General features: G+C 39.8%; 1 protein-coding gene across 5 annotated transcripts in view; it reads left to right on the forward strand.

Moving 5' to 3' along the window:
- NHS (NHS actin remodeling regulator) overlaps positions 1-17,374 on the forward strand; it is a 345,836-nt gene that overhangs the window by 296,285 nt on the left and 32,177 nt on the right. The window lies entirely within an intron of this gene.

Here is a 17,374-nt window from a genome sequence, read left to right on the forward strand (position 1 = left end):
GTGGGAAGTCTGAGTGGGTCTTGGGAGTCAGTGTCCCTTCTCCTACCAAAGGAGACTGGGCTGCCTGAAAGAGCTAGTTATGGGCATTTGACAACTGAATTTTTCCCCTTTTGTTTTTGAAAGGAATGCCTCTTTCTTTGGAATAGAGTGGGGATACAGATTTTTTTTTTCAGTTAATTGGCTGCACAATGCTGTAGAGCAGTAACAGTTAAGGACTCTAAAGTAAGAGAAATTAGGAGTATGGGATTAAGACACATACAGTGCTATATATAAAAAAGATAAACAGGATTTATTGCATAGTTTTGTTGTATACCTGAAACTAACATGATATTCTAAAGTATAATTTAATAAAAATAAAATCAGGGGGGAAAGTCCTTCAAATCCTAATTCTTCTGCAATTCTAAATCTGAAAGATTTAGGGCTGGTTATTTACCTTCTTTGTCCTAAGCTCCCTCATCTGTAATATGGGGATATTAATAGTAGCTAGCTTATAGAGTTTGAGGGTTAAATGAGATAAGGCATACAAAGATCTTAGCACAATGCCAGGCGTAGAGCAGGACCTCAGTAAATGTTAATTGCTGCAAGCACTACTATTGTTACCAGCCAGGTGATAGCGTGGCTGTCTTGGCAGGGTGAACTGAGAAAGAACTTACGTGATGTGAAAAATTAGTGTTTAAAGATGAATCATGTCATAATTTCATGCTTCCCCCATTCTACAAAGAAGGGTGTTCTGAGTAACCAGCTACTAGAGTGATATCACCACCACTGGTGATGTCAGCCTTGCCTGGGTGGGTGTGGCTGTAACTCGGCTCAAGCCCCCAGGTATGGATCAGACATGATGAAGCTGAGACCAGCTCAGAATACCTGAAACACCATTACCCCAGGTGTGTCTTCTGAGGCCTAAGCAGGAACAGGTGAGCACTTTCTGCCATCACTGAGGTGAGGGACTGCTATTTCTGTGACCAAATCAGCCCACGTAGCCTGCCTGAGTGGGTGGACTCCTGCGCCCTTGTCATGCCAGTGTCATGCCTAAGTCTAAAGAAGTTATAATAGTGTAGGGAGAGGTTGAGGTTTTTATTTGAAATTAAGGTTGTATGTATGATTATAAACCCTGTACCCTTCTGGGTTTTATAACATGCAAATTAGAATCAAAATATTTGGGTCACATGATGCCAGACACCCAGATGAGAACAGATTTCATCTGAATGACTCTCATGATATATCCAGGTAAAACAATGAGTAATATTTAACAGTAGACAGACATTTTTCCTACCTGTGGCTAGATAGTAGGCTTCACATCCTTCAGGCTCATCAAATGTCTGCTAAGTGCCACACTGCTGCAATGCGGTTCAGGGACCAGAAAGGAAGGTAAGAGCCTCTGAGGGCTTTCCAGGTCTTTATATAGAACAGTTACACATGCTAGTGATTTGTCATAAAAGCCCCTACTTGACAAAAGTTCCTATTAAGCTCAAATCTGCTTGCTGAAGCATTTGCTTTTAATGAGGCATTTTCTGCATAAAAATGCTAAAAATATTTTTCCCATTCATTATAACATGTTTTGTGGCTCATTAAGTTGGTTTTTTTGGCGGGGGGAGGTGGGAGAGAAGATGTTAAGCATTTACAGAAATGACATAAAAATATTACCCTTTGTCTTCATCTGCATAATTTTTAATAATGTCTAAATTCCAAAGTAAGAGTATAGGAAAAAGCTTAGACTAATGAATAGCAATGAGGGTACTTCATTTTCCCAATAGACATTAATAAGAGGTCATACTTATATAAAGCAGAAAATTTACCCATCTCAATGATACTATTTAGTATATCTAAGTAATATGGGAAAACTTTAACTGTTTGACTTGTTTGATTGAGTTTGGATCACCATGGTCATTGGAAGATTTTCCATTCAAGTTGAATCCCTCAGACCTGGAGCTGACTCACAATAGAACACAGTTCTGTACATTATGCTTACAAAGGCCGTACACTGCTAAAAGAGAAAAGGCTGTTGGTGTAGGGATAGGAAATTTGTAGCCAAATTGCTAGACATACATCATCATAAATGGCAACTCTTCTTTCATTTACAAGACTTTAGTTAAATCATTTTTTCCTTTAAAAAAGCATTCATACTGAGATTCTGGTATACAATCATCCACAGTTCTACAAACTGTTATACTGTACCTTGGTCACTAAAGACATGGACTGTGAAGCCAGCTGCCTGGAATTGAAGACCAGCTCTGCTATTTACGAGCTGTGTGACCCTGAACAAGATAATCATTTCAGTGTCTCAGGGAGAATAAGAGCTAGTACCTCATAAGTCTGAAATAAGGATTGAATGTATTAATACATGTAAACAGTACCTGAAGCATAATAAGCACTTAATATGTATTAGACATCATCATTATTACAATTAGGCAGTCAAGTCCCTGAGGTTATCAGTGACACAGTGATAAGACATGGGTCTAACTAGGTTTAAATCCCAGCTCTGTAAGCCAAAAATTCAAGGGGTATCTCCTAACTAAAGTCCACGTGGAAATTCTCCTTTAGCAAGGATGGCAAAGGAGGTGATCTCAGGTCCAGACGGTTTCCCAGGGGAATTCAACTAAACCTTCAAAGTCCAGATAATACCAATGCTCTATAAGTTGTTTCAGCACATTGAAAATGAAGAACTTCACCATTTCTTTTATGAACTTTTGCTGAAGGTTTGATACTTAAACCTGATACAGATGGGAGGGAAGGTGGGAAGGAGGGAGAGTAAAAGCCAGGAAGGACAGACCAATATCAATTCATGATTATTGATGCAAAACTACTAAATTAGGACTTCCCTAGTGATACAGTGGATAAGAATCTGCCTGACAATGCAGGGGACACAGGTTCGATCCCTAGTCTGGGTAGATTTCACATGCCGTGGAGCAGCCAAGCCTATGTGCCACAATTAATAAGCTCACGTGCCACAGCTACTGAAGCCTGCGTGCCCTAGGGCCCATGCTCTGCAACAGGAGAAGCCACCCCAGTGAGAAGCCTGTGCACCTCAAGAAAGAGTAGCCCCTGCTTGCCACAACTAGAGAAAGCCCACACGCAGCAATGAAGACCCAGTGCAAAGCTAAAATAAATAAAATACATTTAAAAAGTAAATTAACTTTGAGCAAACAGAATACACTATCATATTAAGAAATTAATATACCATGACTAAATGGGATTTATTCCAGGAATGGAAGGTTGGTTCAGTATTAGGAAATCTATTAGTATCATATACTGTGTTAATAGATCTAAGGAGGAAAAATCCATATGATTACTTCCATAGATGATGGAAAGGCCTTTAATAAAATACAAGACCTATTCTTTATGAAAACTTGAGAAAATAGGAAGTGAGTGGTACTTCATTAACAGGATAAAATATCTCTGCCTTAGTCCTAAAGCCAATATCTTACTTAATAGGGAAACATCAGAGGCATTTCTACTAAAATCAGGAACAAAGGAAGGATACTCACTATCTGGTACTAACTGGCATTATATTAGAGGGATTAATCCATGCAGTTAGACAAAATAGATCAATTACAGGTATAAGAATTGGTAAAGAAGAAGTAAACCTAGGTCTAGTTGCAGGTGATGTGATGCTGCACCAGGAAGATTGGAGAGAATAAATGATAAAACTAATTTAAACAATAAAAGAATTCAGTACAGTAGCAGGACATAAACACAAAAATCAATACCCTTCATGTATACAAATGAGAGACAATTAGATGACCTAGTGCTATAGAAAATTCCATTTACAGCAATAACAAAGGTTACTTAGAAATTAATTTTTCACAAATGTGTAAAACCTATATTGGAAAAGCTTGAAAGCATTCCTAAAAGACACAAAATTAGCCTTTCTCAAATGGAAGGACATCCCTTGTTCTTGTACAGAATGATTCAGCACTATAAACAAGTCAGTTCTAAGTTAACTTAGAAATTTAACACAATCCCCCCCAAAATTACTCATAAGCTTTTATAAAAAGGGAGTTAGATCCACTGATACTGAAGTCCTCCTGGAGAAGCAAACATACAAGAACAGTGAGAGAAAATTCTGACCAAGATGGCAGAGTAGAAAAACCCTGAGCTCACCTCCTCTCACAGCACACCAAAACCACAGCCATCCGCAGAACAACCATCTATGAAAAAGACCAAAACCTATCAGAAAAGATCTTTAACAACTAGAGACATAAAAAAAAAAAAGGAACCACAACAAGATGGGTAGGAGTGGATTTGTGATATAATTAAGTCCTCAAAGTGAGTGACCCACAAACTGGAGAATACTTACATTGCAGAGTTTTTCCCACAGGGGAGATCTGAGTCCCACATCAGGCTCCCTAGCCCAGAGGTCCTGCAATGCTCTGGGAAGACAAGCCCCCAGAGTATTTGGCTTTGAAGGCCAGCAGGGTTTAACCACTCTTAAAAGACGCACACACAAAAACCTCATGCACACCAAGATCCAGGGCAAAAGCAGTAATTTCATAGGAGCCAGGGCCAGAAGCATCTGCTGGTCTTGAAGAGCCTCCCTGAGAGGTGGGGGCAGCTGTGGCTCATCCTGGGGACATAGACACTGGCAGCAGCCATATTTAGGAACTTATTCTACCCCATGGAAGTCAGTGCTGGCAGGTGCCATTAGCTCAGTAGCACCAAGCCGTGGCCTTACCCAGTGGCCTGTAGGCACCTGTTTTGGGGCATCTCAGGTCAAACAACTAACTGGATGGGGACACAGCCCCACCCATCAGCACATAGGCTGCCTAAAGACTTCGTGTGCTCATGTGTGCTTAGTCACTCAGTCATGTCTGACTCTGTGACCCTATGGACTGTAACCCGCCTGGCTCCTCTGTCCATGGGGATTCTCCAGGCAAGAATGCTGGAGTGGGTTGCCATTCCCTTCTCCAGGGGATCTTCACGACCTAGGGATTGAACCCAGGTCTCCTACATTGCAAGCGGATTCTTTACTGTCTGAGCTCACATGATCATGAGTTCATAGCCCCCTCTAGACACACCTCTAGGCATGGCCTTGCCCACCAGAGGGCCAAGACTCAGCTCCACCCACCAGTGGGCAGATACCAGATGCCAGAAAACTACAGTCCCACAGCTTGTAGACCCAGCCAGCCAAAAGTACATCAGACCCAATCCTTGGACATGCCCTGCCCACTAGCAGGACAATACAAGTTTTGGGACACCCCAAACTTCATACTCAACTGTGTTAGGAACTATGCCTCCACCACAACTATGCCTCCATCAGTGATCTGATACAAGCTCTGGATCCCTGGGCCCTGCAGCCAGGCTCCAGGACCAGGCTCCACCTGCCAGTAGTCTAGCACTAATCCCAAGAACTGCCTTCACCCACCACTAGAGAGGACAATAGCCCCTGAGTCTTCTGTATCCTGACTCCACCCACCAGTGAGCTGGTACTAGCCCCAGGGCCCCCTGGAGTTCTGTAGTCAGACATTCATAAACAAGTCCCAGCAGCCAGTAGCATCCATACAAGGCAGGGCCTGACAACCAGTTGGACTAGGGGCCTACCAGACCACCCACATCATCAGCCCACCACAAAAGAAGGACCCACACAGCCATCTTAGAGGGAATCCCTAGAGCATATAGCTTGGGTGACAAGAGGGGAATGTGCTTCAGGGACGCATGGGACTTGTCCTACAGAGGGCCATTCCTCCAAGGCTGAGAAACATAACTAACCTGCTACATATGTAAAAATACCAACAGCAACTTAGATAAAAATGAGGTAGCAGAGGAACATGTTCCAGATGAAGGAATAAGATAAAACCCCAGAAGAACTAAGTGAAGAGGAGACAGACATTCTACCTTAGAAGGAGGTCAGAGTAATGATCGTAAAGATGATAAAAGAACTTGGGAGAAGAATGGATGCACAAAACAAGTTAGAAGTTTTTAACAAATAGTTAGAAAATATAAAGACTGATGAAACAGAGATGAAGAACAGTAACTGAAATGAAAAAAATATACTTTAGGAGGAATCAATAGTAGACTAAATGATATCAAGGACTGGATCGATGAGCTGGAAGACAGTGGTAGAAATCATTACCAGTGAACAGAAAAAAAAAAAAAAAATGAAAAGAGGACAGTTTAAGAGACCTCTGGGACAACATCAAGCATACTAAAAATCCCATTATACAGGTCCTAGAAGGAGAAGAAAGAGAGAAACAGGCTGAGAACATATCCGAAAATCTAATAGCTGAAAACTTGCCTAACCTGGGAAAGAAAACAGTCACCTAAGTCTAGGAAGCACAGAGTCCCATAGAGAAGAACCCAAAAAGGAACACGCCAAGACACACTATAATTAAAATGACAAAAATTAAGGATAAAGAGAGAATATGAGAAACATCAAAGGAAAAGCAACAAGTAACATTCAAGGGAACTCCCATAAGGCTATCAGCTGATTTTTCATTATAAAATCTGCGGGCCAGAACAGAATGGCACAGTATATTTAAAGTGATGAAACAGAAAAGCCTACAACCAAGACAACTCTACCCAGCAAGGCTCTCCTTCAGATTTCACAGAGAAATCAAATGCTTTACAGGCAAGCAAAAAGAGTTCAGCACCACCAAACCAGATTTACAACAAATGTTAAAGGAACTTCTCTAGGCAAAAAGAGAAAAGGCCCCAAGTAGAAACAAGAAAATTACAAAACAAGAAAGCTCACCAGTAAAGGCAAATATACAGTAAGGGTAGAAAATCATCCCCAAAAAACTAGTAGGGAGGTTAAAGACAAAAGTATTGTAAAATCATCTATATCCACAATAAACTGTTAAGGAATACACAAAATAACTACATAAAAATATGATATTAAAAATAGTAATTGTGGGAATTCCCTGGCAATCCAGTGGTTAGAACTCTATGCTTCCTATGCATGGGGCACAGGTTCAATCTCTGATTGCAGAATTTAGATTCCATAAGCCTTGCAACAAAAATAAAGCAATCATGAGGGGAGGAGAATACAAATGCAGGATTTTTGAAATTTATTCAGGGTGCCCAGTCTTGCCACTATTTTTCAACATAGTTTTGGAAGTCTTGGTCATGGCAATCAGAGAAGAAAAAGAAAAGGAATCCAGACTGGAAAAGAAGTAAAGCTGTCACTGTTTGCAGATGACATGATACTGAAAATCCTAAAAATGCCACCAGAAAACTACTAAAACTAATCAATGAATTTAGTAAACTCACAGGATACAGAATTAAAACACCAAAATCTCTTCTATTCCTATATACTAACAATGAAAAATCAGAAAGAGAAATTAAGGAAACAATCTCATTCACCATTGCAACAAAAAGAATAAAATACCTAGGAATAAACCTACCTAAGGACACAAAAGCCCTGTATCCAGAAAAACTATAAGACACTGATGAAAGAAATCAAAGATGATACAAACAGATGGAGAGATATACCATGTTCTAGGATTGAAAGAATCCATATTGTGAAATGACTATACTACCCAAAGCAACCTACAAAGTCAATGCAATCCCTTTCAAATCACCAATGGCATTTTTCACAGAACTATAACAAAATATTTTTACAATCTGTTTGGAAACACAAAAGATCCCAAAGAGCCAAAGGAATCTTGAGAAAGGAAAATGGAGCTGGAGGAATCAAGCTCCCTGACTTTAGATGGTACCACAAAGCTAGAGTCATCAAGACAGTATGGTGCTGGCAAAAAAACAGAAATATACATCAATGAAACAGGACAGAAAGCTCAGAGATAAACTCATGCACCTATGGTCACCTTACCTTTGACAAAGGAGGCAAGAATACACAGTGGAGAAAAGAAAGCCTCTTCTATAAGTAGTGCTGGGAAAACTAGACAGCTACATGTAAAAGAATGAAATTAGAACACTTCCTAACATAATACACAAAAATAAACTCAAAATGGATTAAAGAACAAAATGTAAGGCCAGACACTATAAAACTCTAAGAGGAAAACATAGGCAAAACACTCTTTGACATAAATTGCAGCAAGATCCTTTTTGACCCACCTCCTAGAGTAATGAAAATAAAAACAAAAACAAAAATAAATAAATGGAACCTAATTAAACTTAAGAGCTTTTGCACAGCAAAGGAAACTCTACATAAGATGAAAAAACAACCCTCAGAATGGCAGAAAATATTTGCAAACAAAGCAACTGACAAAATATGTCTCCAAAATATTATCCAAAATATTATCTCCAAAATATATAAGCAGCTCATGCAGCTCAATATCAAAACAACAAACAACCCAATCAAAACACAGGTGAAAGACTTAAATAGCCATTTCTCCAAAGAAGACCTACAGATGGCTAATAAACACATGAAAAGATGCTCAACATGGCTTTTTATTAGAGAAATGCAAATCAAAGCTACAATGAGGTATCACCTCACACTGGTCAGAATGGCCATCATCAAAAATTGTACAAACAATTGCTGGAGAGCATGTGGAGAAAAGGGAACCCGCTTGCATTGTTGGTAGGAATATAAATTGATACAACCACTCTGGAGAGCAGTATGGAGGCGCCTTAAAAAACTAAAAACAAAACTACCATATGACCCAGAATTCCCACTACTGGGCATATACCCTGAGAAAACTATAATTCGAAAAGACACATGTTCCCCAATGTTCACTGCAACACTATTTGCAATAGCCAGGACATAGAAGCAACCTAAGTGTTCACTGACAGATAAATGGATGAAGATATGGTCCATATATACAATGGAATATTACCCCTAAAAAGGAACAAACCTGGGCCATTTGTAGAGATGTGGATGAACCCAGAGTCTGTGATACCGAGTGAGTAAGTCAAAAAGAGTAAAACAAAAATTGTATGTTAACGCATATATATGGACTCTAGAAAAATGGTACTGATGAACTATCTGCAGGACAGGAATACAGACAGAGAGAATGGATTTGTGGACATAAGATGAATTGAGAGGGCAGCATATACACCACCATGTGTAAAATAGATGAGTAGTGGGAAGCTGCTGTGTACCACAGGGAGCTCAGTTTGATGCTCTGTGATGACCTAGAGGGTGGAAGGGAGGCTCAAGAGGGAGGAGATATATGTATACATATAGCTCATTCACACTGTTGTTCAGCAGAAACTAACACAACACTGTAAAGCAGTTATACTCCAATTGAAATAAATAAATAAAATAGACACCACAGAAATAAAAAGGATAAGAGACTACTAGGGCTTCCCTTGTAGCTCAGTCAGTAAAGAATCTGCCTACAATACAGGAGACCCAGGTTTGATTCCTGGGTTGGGAAGATCCCCTGGAGAAGGAAATGGCAACCCACTCCAGTGTTCTTGCCTGGAAAATCCCATGGACAGAGGAGCCTGGTGGGCTACAGTCCATAGGGTTGCAGGAGTCGGACACAACTTAACGACTAAACCACCAAAAGACTACTACAGACAACTATATGGCAATAAAATGAACAAACTAGAAGACACATGGACAAACCCTTAGAAAGGTACACTCTCCAAGACTGAACCAGGAAGGAATAGAAAATATGAACAGACCAATTTCCAATAATGAAATTGAACCAGTAATTTTATTTTATTTATTTATTTTTTTAATTTTATTTTATTTTTAAACTTTACATAATTGTATTAGTTTTGCAAAAACTCACCCCCACCCCATAAAAAAGTCCAGGGCTAGATGACTTCACAGGTGAATTCACCAAACATTTAGAGAAAAGTTAAGACCTATCCTTCTCAAAATATTCCAAAAAATTGCAGAAGAAGGAACACTTCTCAACTCATTCTATGAGGCCAGTGTCACCACGATACCAAAACCAGACAGAGTTATCACAAAAAAGAAAATTACAGACCAACATCACTGACGAACATAGATGCAAAAATCCTCAACAAAATGTTAACAACACAAATCCAACAATACATTAAAAGGCTCATACACCCTGATCAAGTGAGATTTATCCCAGGGATGGAAGGATTTTTCAGTATCCACAAATCAATCAATGTGACACACTACATTAACAAATATAAGCATAAAAACCATATGAGCACCCCAACAGATGCAGAAAAATCTTCTGATAAAGCTCAACATCCATTTATGATTTAAAAAAAATCCAGAAAGTGGGCATATTGGTAACATAACTCCACTAAATAAAGGTCATACATGATAAACCCACAATTAACATCATGCCAATGGTGAAAAGCTGAAAGCATTTCCTCTAAGTTAAGGAACAAGGCAAGGATGGCCACTCTTGCCACTTTTATTCAACATAGTTTTGAAGTCCTACCCACAGCAATCAGATGAGAAAAAGGAACAAAAGGAATCCAAATTGGAAAGGAAGAAGTAAAATGCACTTTTTGCAGATGACATGATACTATACATAGCAAATCCTAAAGATGCCACTGGAAAGGTACTAGAGCTCAATGAATTTGGTATAAAATTAAAATACAGAAATATGTTGCACTTGTATACACTAATATAAACTATCAGAAAGAGAAATTAAGGAAACAATCCCACTTAGCATTGCATCAAAAAGAAAAAAAAAAACTAGTAATAAACCCATCTAAGGAGGTAAAAGACCTGTACTTGTAAAACTGTAAGACATTAATAAAATTAACTGAAGACAACACAAACAGATAGAAAGTATATCATGTTCTTAGACTGGAAGACTATCGTTAAAATGATCATACTACCCAAGGAAATCTACAGATTCAGTGCAAAGAAGGGAAAGAGTGAAAGCCGCTCACTCGTGTCCAGCTCTTTGTGACCCCATGGACTATACAGTCCATGGAATTCTCCAGGCCAGAATACTGGAGTGGGTAGCCTTTCCTTTCTCCAGGGGATCTTCCCAACCCAGGGATAGAACCCAGGCCTCCCACACTGCAGGCAGATTCTTTACCAGCTAAGCCACAAGGGAAGCCCAATAATACTGGAGTGGGTAGCCTATCCCTTCTCCAGCAGATGTTCCTGACCCAGGAATCAAACTGGGGTCTCCTGCATGGCAGGTGGATTCTTTACCAACTGAGCTATCAAAATACCAGTGGCATTTTTTTCAAAAAATGAGAACAAATAATTTTTAAATTTGTATGGAAACACAGAAGACCCTGAATAGTTGAAACAGTCTTGAGAAAGAAAAACAGAGCTGGAGGAATCATGCTCCCAGTCTTCAGCCTATACTACAAGGCTATAGTCATCAAAAAAAATATGGTACTGGCACCAAGTACTGGCACATAGATCAACAAAACAGAATAGAGAGCCCAGAAATAAACTCACACACTTAAAATCAGTGAATCTACAACAAAGGAGGCAAGAATATACAACGGAGAAAAGGTAGTCTCTTTTAAGTGGTGCTGAGAAACCTAGACAGCTACATGTAAAAGAATTCTCTAACACCATATACAAAATAGACTCAAAATGGATTCAAGACCTAAATGTAAGGCCATATACTATAAAACTCCTAGAGGAAAACATAGAACATTCTTTTTGACATAAATCACAGCAATATATTTTTTGATCCACCTCCTGAAGCAAAAATAAACAAATGGGACCTAATTAAACTTAAAAGCTTTTACACAGCAAAGGAAACCATCAACAAAATGAAAAGATAACCTACTGAATGAGAGAAGATATTTGCAAATGATATGACCAATGAAGGGATCATATCTAAGAAATGTAAATGGCTCATACAGTATGGCAGAAACCAACACAGTATTGTAAAGCAATTATCCTCCAGTTAAAAATAAACAGCTCATACAATTCAACATCAAAAAACCAAACAACCAGATTAACAAATGGGCAGAAGACTTGAATAGACATTTTTCCAAAAGGAAATGCAGATGGCCAACAGGCACATGAAAAGATGCTCAACATCACTAATTATTAGAGAAATGAAAATGAAAACTACAATGAGGATCACCTCACACACATCTGAATGCCATAATCAAAAATATTATTTATTATAAATAATAAATGCAAGGCAGGGTCTGGAGAAAAAGGAACCTTTGAATACTTGGTGGGAATGTAAATTGGTGCAGCCACTGTGGAAAACGGTATGGTGGTTTCTCTAAAAACTAAAAGTAGAACTACCATGCTGCTGCTGCTACTGCTAAGTCACTTCAGTTGTGTCCGACTCTGTGTGACCCCATAGACGGCAGCCCACCAGGCCCTGCCATCCCTGGGATTCTCCAGGCAAGAACACTGGAGTGGGTTGCCAAGAACACTGGAGTGGGTTGCCATTTCCTTCTCCAATGCATGAAAGTGAAAAGGGAAAGTGAAGTCGCTCAGTCATGTCTGACTCTTAGTGACCCCATGGACTGCAGCCCACCAGGCTCCTCCACCCATGGGATTCTCCAGGCAAGAGTACTGGAGTGGGTTGCCATTGCCTTCTCCAGAACTACCATATGACCCAGCAATTCCACTCCTGGGCATATATCTGGAAAAAACAATCCCGAAACACTAATTCAGAAATGTACACACACCCCAGTGTTCATAGCAGCATTATTTACAATTGCCAAGAGATGGAACCAACCTGTCATCAACAGATGAATAGATAAAGAAGATATGGTGCGTGTGGGTATATAATGGAATAGTACTCAGCCATAAAAATAAAATTTTGCCATTTGCAGCAACATGGATGGATTTGGAAGGAAATGGCAACCCACTCCAGTATTCTTGCCTGGAGAATCCCATGGATGGAGGAGCCTGGTGGGCTACAGTCCACGGAGTCGCAAGAAGTCAGACATGACTGAGCAACTTCACTCACTCACTCATGCTAAATTAAATAAATCAGACAGAGAAAGACAAATACTGTATGATAATCACCTACATGTAGAAACTAAAAGCAACAAACTAGCAAATAAAACAAAAAAAAAGAAGCAGAATCAGAGATAGAGAGATCAAACCAGTGGTTACCATAAGGAGAGGGAAGAGGGGAGGGGTAACATAGGTTATTATGGGGTTATATGAAATTGTGTGTGAAACTTCTGAAAATTGCAAAGCACTATAGAATTTAAAGACCCATTCAATTAAAAATAGTCTATTAAAAAAAAGAATAGCCAGTAAAACCCTGACAAAAAGACACCTATAAGGGGGGACTAGCCCTAACAGATATTAAAGTATCTTTAAAGCCTAAATACACTGAATTACAACACTGTGATACTGGCATAAATATACCAGTAGAACAGAATACAAATTCCAGATATGGACCCAAGTATATATGAAAATATCTGATAGAGGTAGTATCGCTAAACATTGAGGCAAAAAGATAGAGAGTTGTTTCTTTTTTTTTTAATGATGCTGGAACAACTGTGTAGCCACTTGTTGAAGAAAAAAAATTTTATCAGAATTTCACAATCTCGACACTACTGACATTTTGAGTCAGATCATTTTTTGCTGTGGAAGCTAGCCTATGCACTGTATGATGTTTAGAAGCATCCTTGGCCTCTATACACTAGATGTCAGGAGCACACCTTCCCCTAGTTTTGACAACCTGAAATGTCTCCAGACACTGTTACATCTCCCCTGGTTGAGAACCATTTAATTAGAGTTATACTTCACACCTTATGCAAGATTGAACTCCAAAGGGATCAGAGACCTAAACATAAAAAATGCAACCATACAAGTACTATTACAGAGTAGGGGTGAATTATTCTTTGCCCTTGGTCTAGGAAATGGCTCTGTAACTCTGACAACAGAGGCAATAAAAGAGAATACTGATAAATTTGAACATTAACTTTTTTGCATGCTGAGACACCATAAACAAAGTCAAACGATAACCAAAAACTGGGAGAATATATGTGCGACGTATACCATAGGGAAAAAGGACTGATATCACTAATAGATAAATATCTCTTAAAAATGAGGGACAAAGAAAGGAGCAAAAATCTGGTAGAAATGTGGGGGGAAAGCCTTGAACAGACAATCCAGAAGAAAACATGAAAACGTTTGTTAAACTTAGGGAAAATTGTTCAAACTCATAATTAGAGAAATACAAACAATACAGATACCATTTATCACCTATTAGATTAGGAAAACGGAGAAGGCAATGGCACCCCACTCCAGTACTCTTGCCTGGAAAATCCCATGGACGGATGAGCCTGGTAGGCTGCAGTCCATGGGGTCGCTAAGAGTCGGACACGAATGAGCGACTTCACTTTCACTTTTCACTTTCATGCATTGGAGAAGGAAATGGCAGCCCACTCCAGTGTTCTTGCCTGGAGAATCCCAGGGACGGGTGAGCTTGGTGGGCTGCTGTCTATGGGGTCACACAGAGTCGGACATGACTGAAGTGACTTAGCAGCAGTAGCAGCATCAGATTAGGAAAAATTAAACAATATGACAACATACTCTATTCCATTGGTGTAATTGGGGAGAAAACAGGTGCTCACAAATATTGCTGGTGGAAATGCAAACTTTTTGGACAGCCTATCTGGAAGGGAATTTGGCAGTCTCTAACACAACCACATATGCACTCACTTTCTGCCCTAGAAATCTTGCTAAACCTTCACCTCCAATAATACAAAAAGATTATTCATTGCAGTGTTGTTTACAGTTATGAGATACTGGAAACAACCAAGGTGCCTATAAACAGATGGATATATTTAAGAGGTATTTATTCATTAATGATATTAGCCCTTTTTCTGTGGTTCTGTACATGTAGTGATGGAATACACTACAGGACATCCACATAATGAAGTACTATGCAGCTGTAAAAAAATATTTTATGAGCTAATAAGGAGTGCTTTCCAGGACATACGCTTAAGGGACAAAGGCAAAGCCCAAAAGAGTGTCTACAGTATGCTACCCTTCATGTTACAAAGAAGGATATATAAGAAAATATGAAGGTATCCACTTATTTGTGTAAAAGAAATAGTCAATTCTGCTATAGCACCACATAGCCATCCTTATAAATCTTCACATTATGCAGAACTGCACAATAAAAATCAAAAGGTTTATGGAGAAAACAGAGCACAACACTCAAAACATTTCTGTCACACACACATATACAAAGATAGGAACCTAATAAAAGTAGCACAGGTTTACACGTGCGAAATGGTTAAGAAATGTATAATACAATAAATATGTTACTTTCCCTAGAAAAGGCCCTAAAGTGTGCTTGTGGCATGGGGGTCAGGAGAAGGGGGAGATGCAGGGGTGCCTGAAATCAGAAGGCAGGTGCAGTACCGGATGGTGATAGGCATGGCTGCTAAGACAAAGGGGAACCAAGGGGGCTCAGAGATGATTGAGGTGTGTGCATTTTGTGTTTTTCCACAGTTCAGGTCAGCTGGGTCAGTTCCTGCATTCACCTAGAGCTTCTCATGCACGAAATTGTGCATAAACAAACACAAAATTCACGCTAAGCTCAGATTGTTCTCTAAGATAGCACTCATGCTGGGACAAACTTGCTTTTTCAAAACAAGAGTTACGGCAAAACCGACTATACAGGAGAGAGAAACCAGAAACGAATGAGACGGGTTTACCAACAGGGTGTGGTAGGAATGGGGTAGAAAGCATGGGGGATGGGAAGGAGGTAGCATGTCTTTGAGTATATTTTGGGGAGCTCTAACTCTTAGAACCCAAGTAATCTTTCACACGAATGCATGCATGCTAAGTCGCTTCAGTCGTGTCTGACACTTTGCACTCTTATGGACCATAGCTTGCCAGGCTCCTCTGTCCATGGAGTTCTCCAGGCAAGAATACTGGAGTGGGTTGCCATGCCCTCCTCCAGGGGATCTTCCCAACTCAGGGATCGAACCCGTGTCTCTTATGTCTCCTCCACTGGCGGGTGGGTTCTTTACCACTAGTCCACTAGTGCCACCTGGGAAGCCCCAGTGTATCACATACCCAACCTGATAAATAAATAATTAACATCAGCCCGAATGTAAAGAGAAGCCAAAATGGAAAACAGGCAATAACAAATAAACCTAACTATATTACAAATGAATATCATAACCACACCGAAGGAGATGGGGAAGAAAATAGCTAACCTAAGTAACTTTGGAAAAACCTATGTTTATTTTGTTGTTTTGTCTTAATCATAAATATTTATTGATGGACTGATGAGTATAATTTTAAATAGAAGAATAAGGCATGGCCAAGGATTTAAACAGTATGCTATTACTGCTGAAAGAGGGCAAAGCCATAAACTTAGGAACTTTAAAAATTCAAGTCAAAGAGCCTCTGAGGTGCTGCATAGATGCTTATCAGACAGTTCTCCCCTTGTAAACAATTCCTGTGTTATATCACTTCATCAGAAAGCCAGAATGATACATCATACAGAATTCCTCATTGTTTGTACTTGAGCGATCTCAGCCAGCCACTCCTCTGTCCCCCATTCCTTTCCTTTCTCTTTGCAGTGGTGTTCTTTGGCCATTCCTTTCCTAAAGAATTGCTTCTTTCCAAGCAAGGAAGCACACAGTGAGTCAGAGAAAATCCACCAGTTGAGTTCAGTTCAGTCGCTCAGTCGTGTCTGACTCTTTGAGATCCCATGGACTGCAGCACGCCAGGCTTCCCTGTCCACCAACTCCCGGAGCTTGCTCAAACTCATGTCCATCGAGTTGGTGATGCCATCCAACCATCTCACCCTCTGTCATCCCCTTCTCCTCCCATCTTCAATCTTTCCCAGCATCAGGGTCTTTTCCAATGAGTCAATTCTTCGCATCAGTATTGGAGTTTGTATTGGAGTTGTATTGTATTGGAGTATTGGCCAAAGTATTGGAGTTTCAGCTTCAACATCAGTCCTTCCAATGAATATTCAGGACTGATTTCCTTTAGGATGGACTGGTTGGATCTCCTTGCAGTCCAAGGGACTCTCAAGAGTCTTCTCCAACACCACAGTTCAAAAGCATCAATTCTTCAGTGCTCAGCCTTCTTTATAGTCCAACTCTCACATCCATACATGACTACTGGAAAAGCCAAAGCTTTGACTAGACAGACCTTTCTTGGCAAAGAAATGTCTCTGCTTTTTAATATGCTGTCTCAGTTGGACATAACTTTTCTTCCAAGGAGCAAGTGTCTTTTAATTAATTTCATGGCTACAGTCACCATCTGCAGTGATTTTGGAGCCCAAGAAAATAAAGTCTCATACTGTTTCCATTGTTTCCCCATCTATTTGCCATGAAGCAATGGGATCGGATGCCATGATCTTAGTTTTCTGAATGTTAAGTTTTAAGCCAGCTTTTTCACTCTCCTCTTTCACCTTCATCAAGAGGTTTTTTAGTTCTTTGCTTTCTGCCATAAAGGTGGTATCATCTGCATATCTGAGGTTATTGATATTTCTCTCAGCAATCTTGATTCCAGCTTGTGCTTCATCCAGCCCGGCATTTCACATGATGTACTCTGCATAGAAGTTAAATAAGCAGGGTGACAATATACAGCCTTGACGTACTC

Source organism: Bos indicus x Bos taurus, chromosome X (genome assembly GCF_003369695.1).
Source record: "Bos indicus x Bos taurus breed Angus x Brahman F1 hybrid chromosome X, Bos_hybrid_MaternalHap_v2.0, whole genome shotgun sequence".
NCBI lineage: Eukaryota > Metazoa > Chordata > Mammalia > Artiodactyla > Bovidae > Bos > Bos indicus x Bos taurus.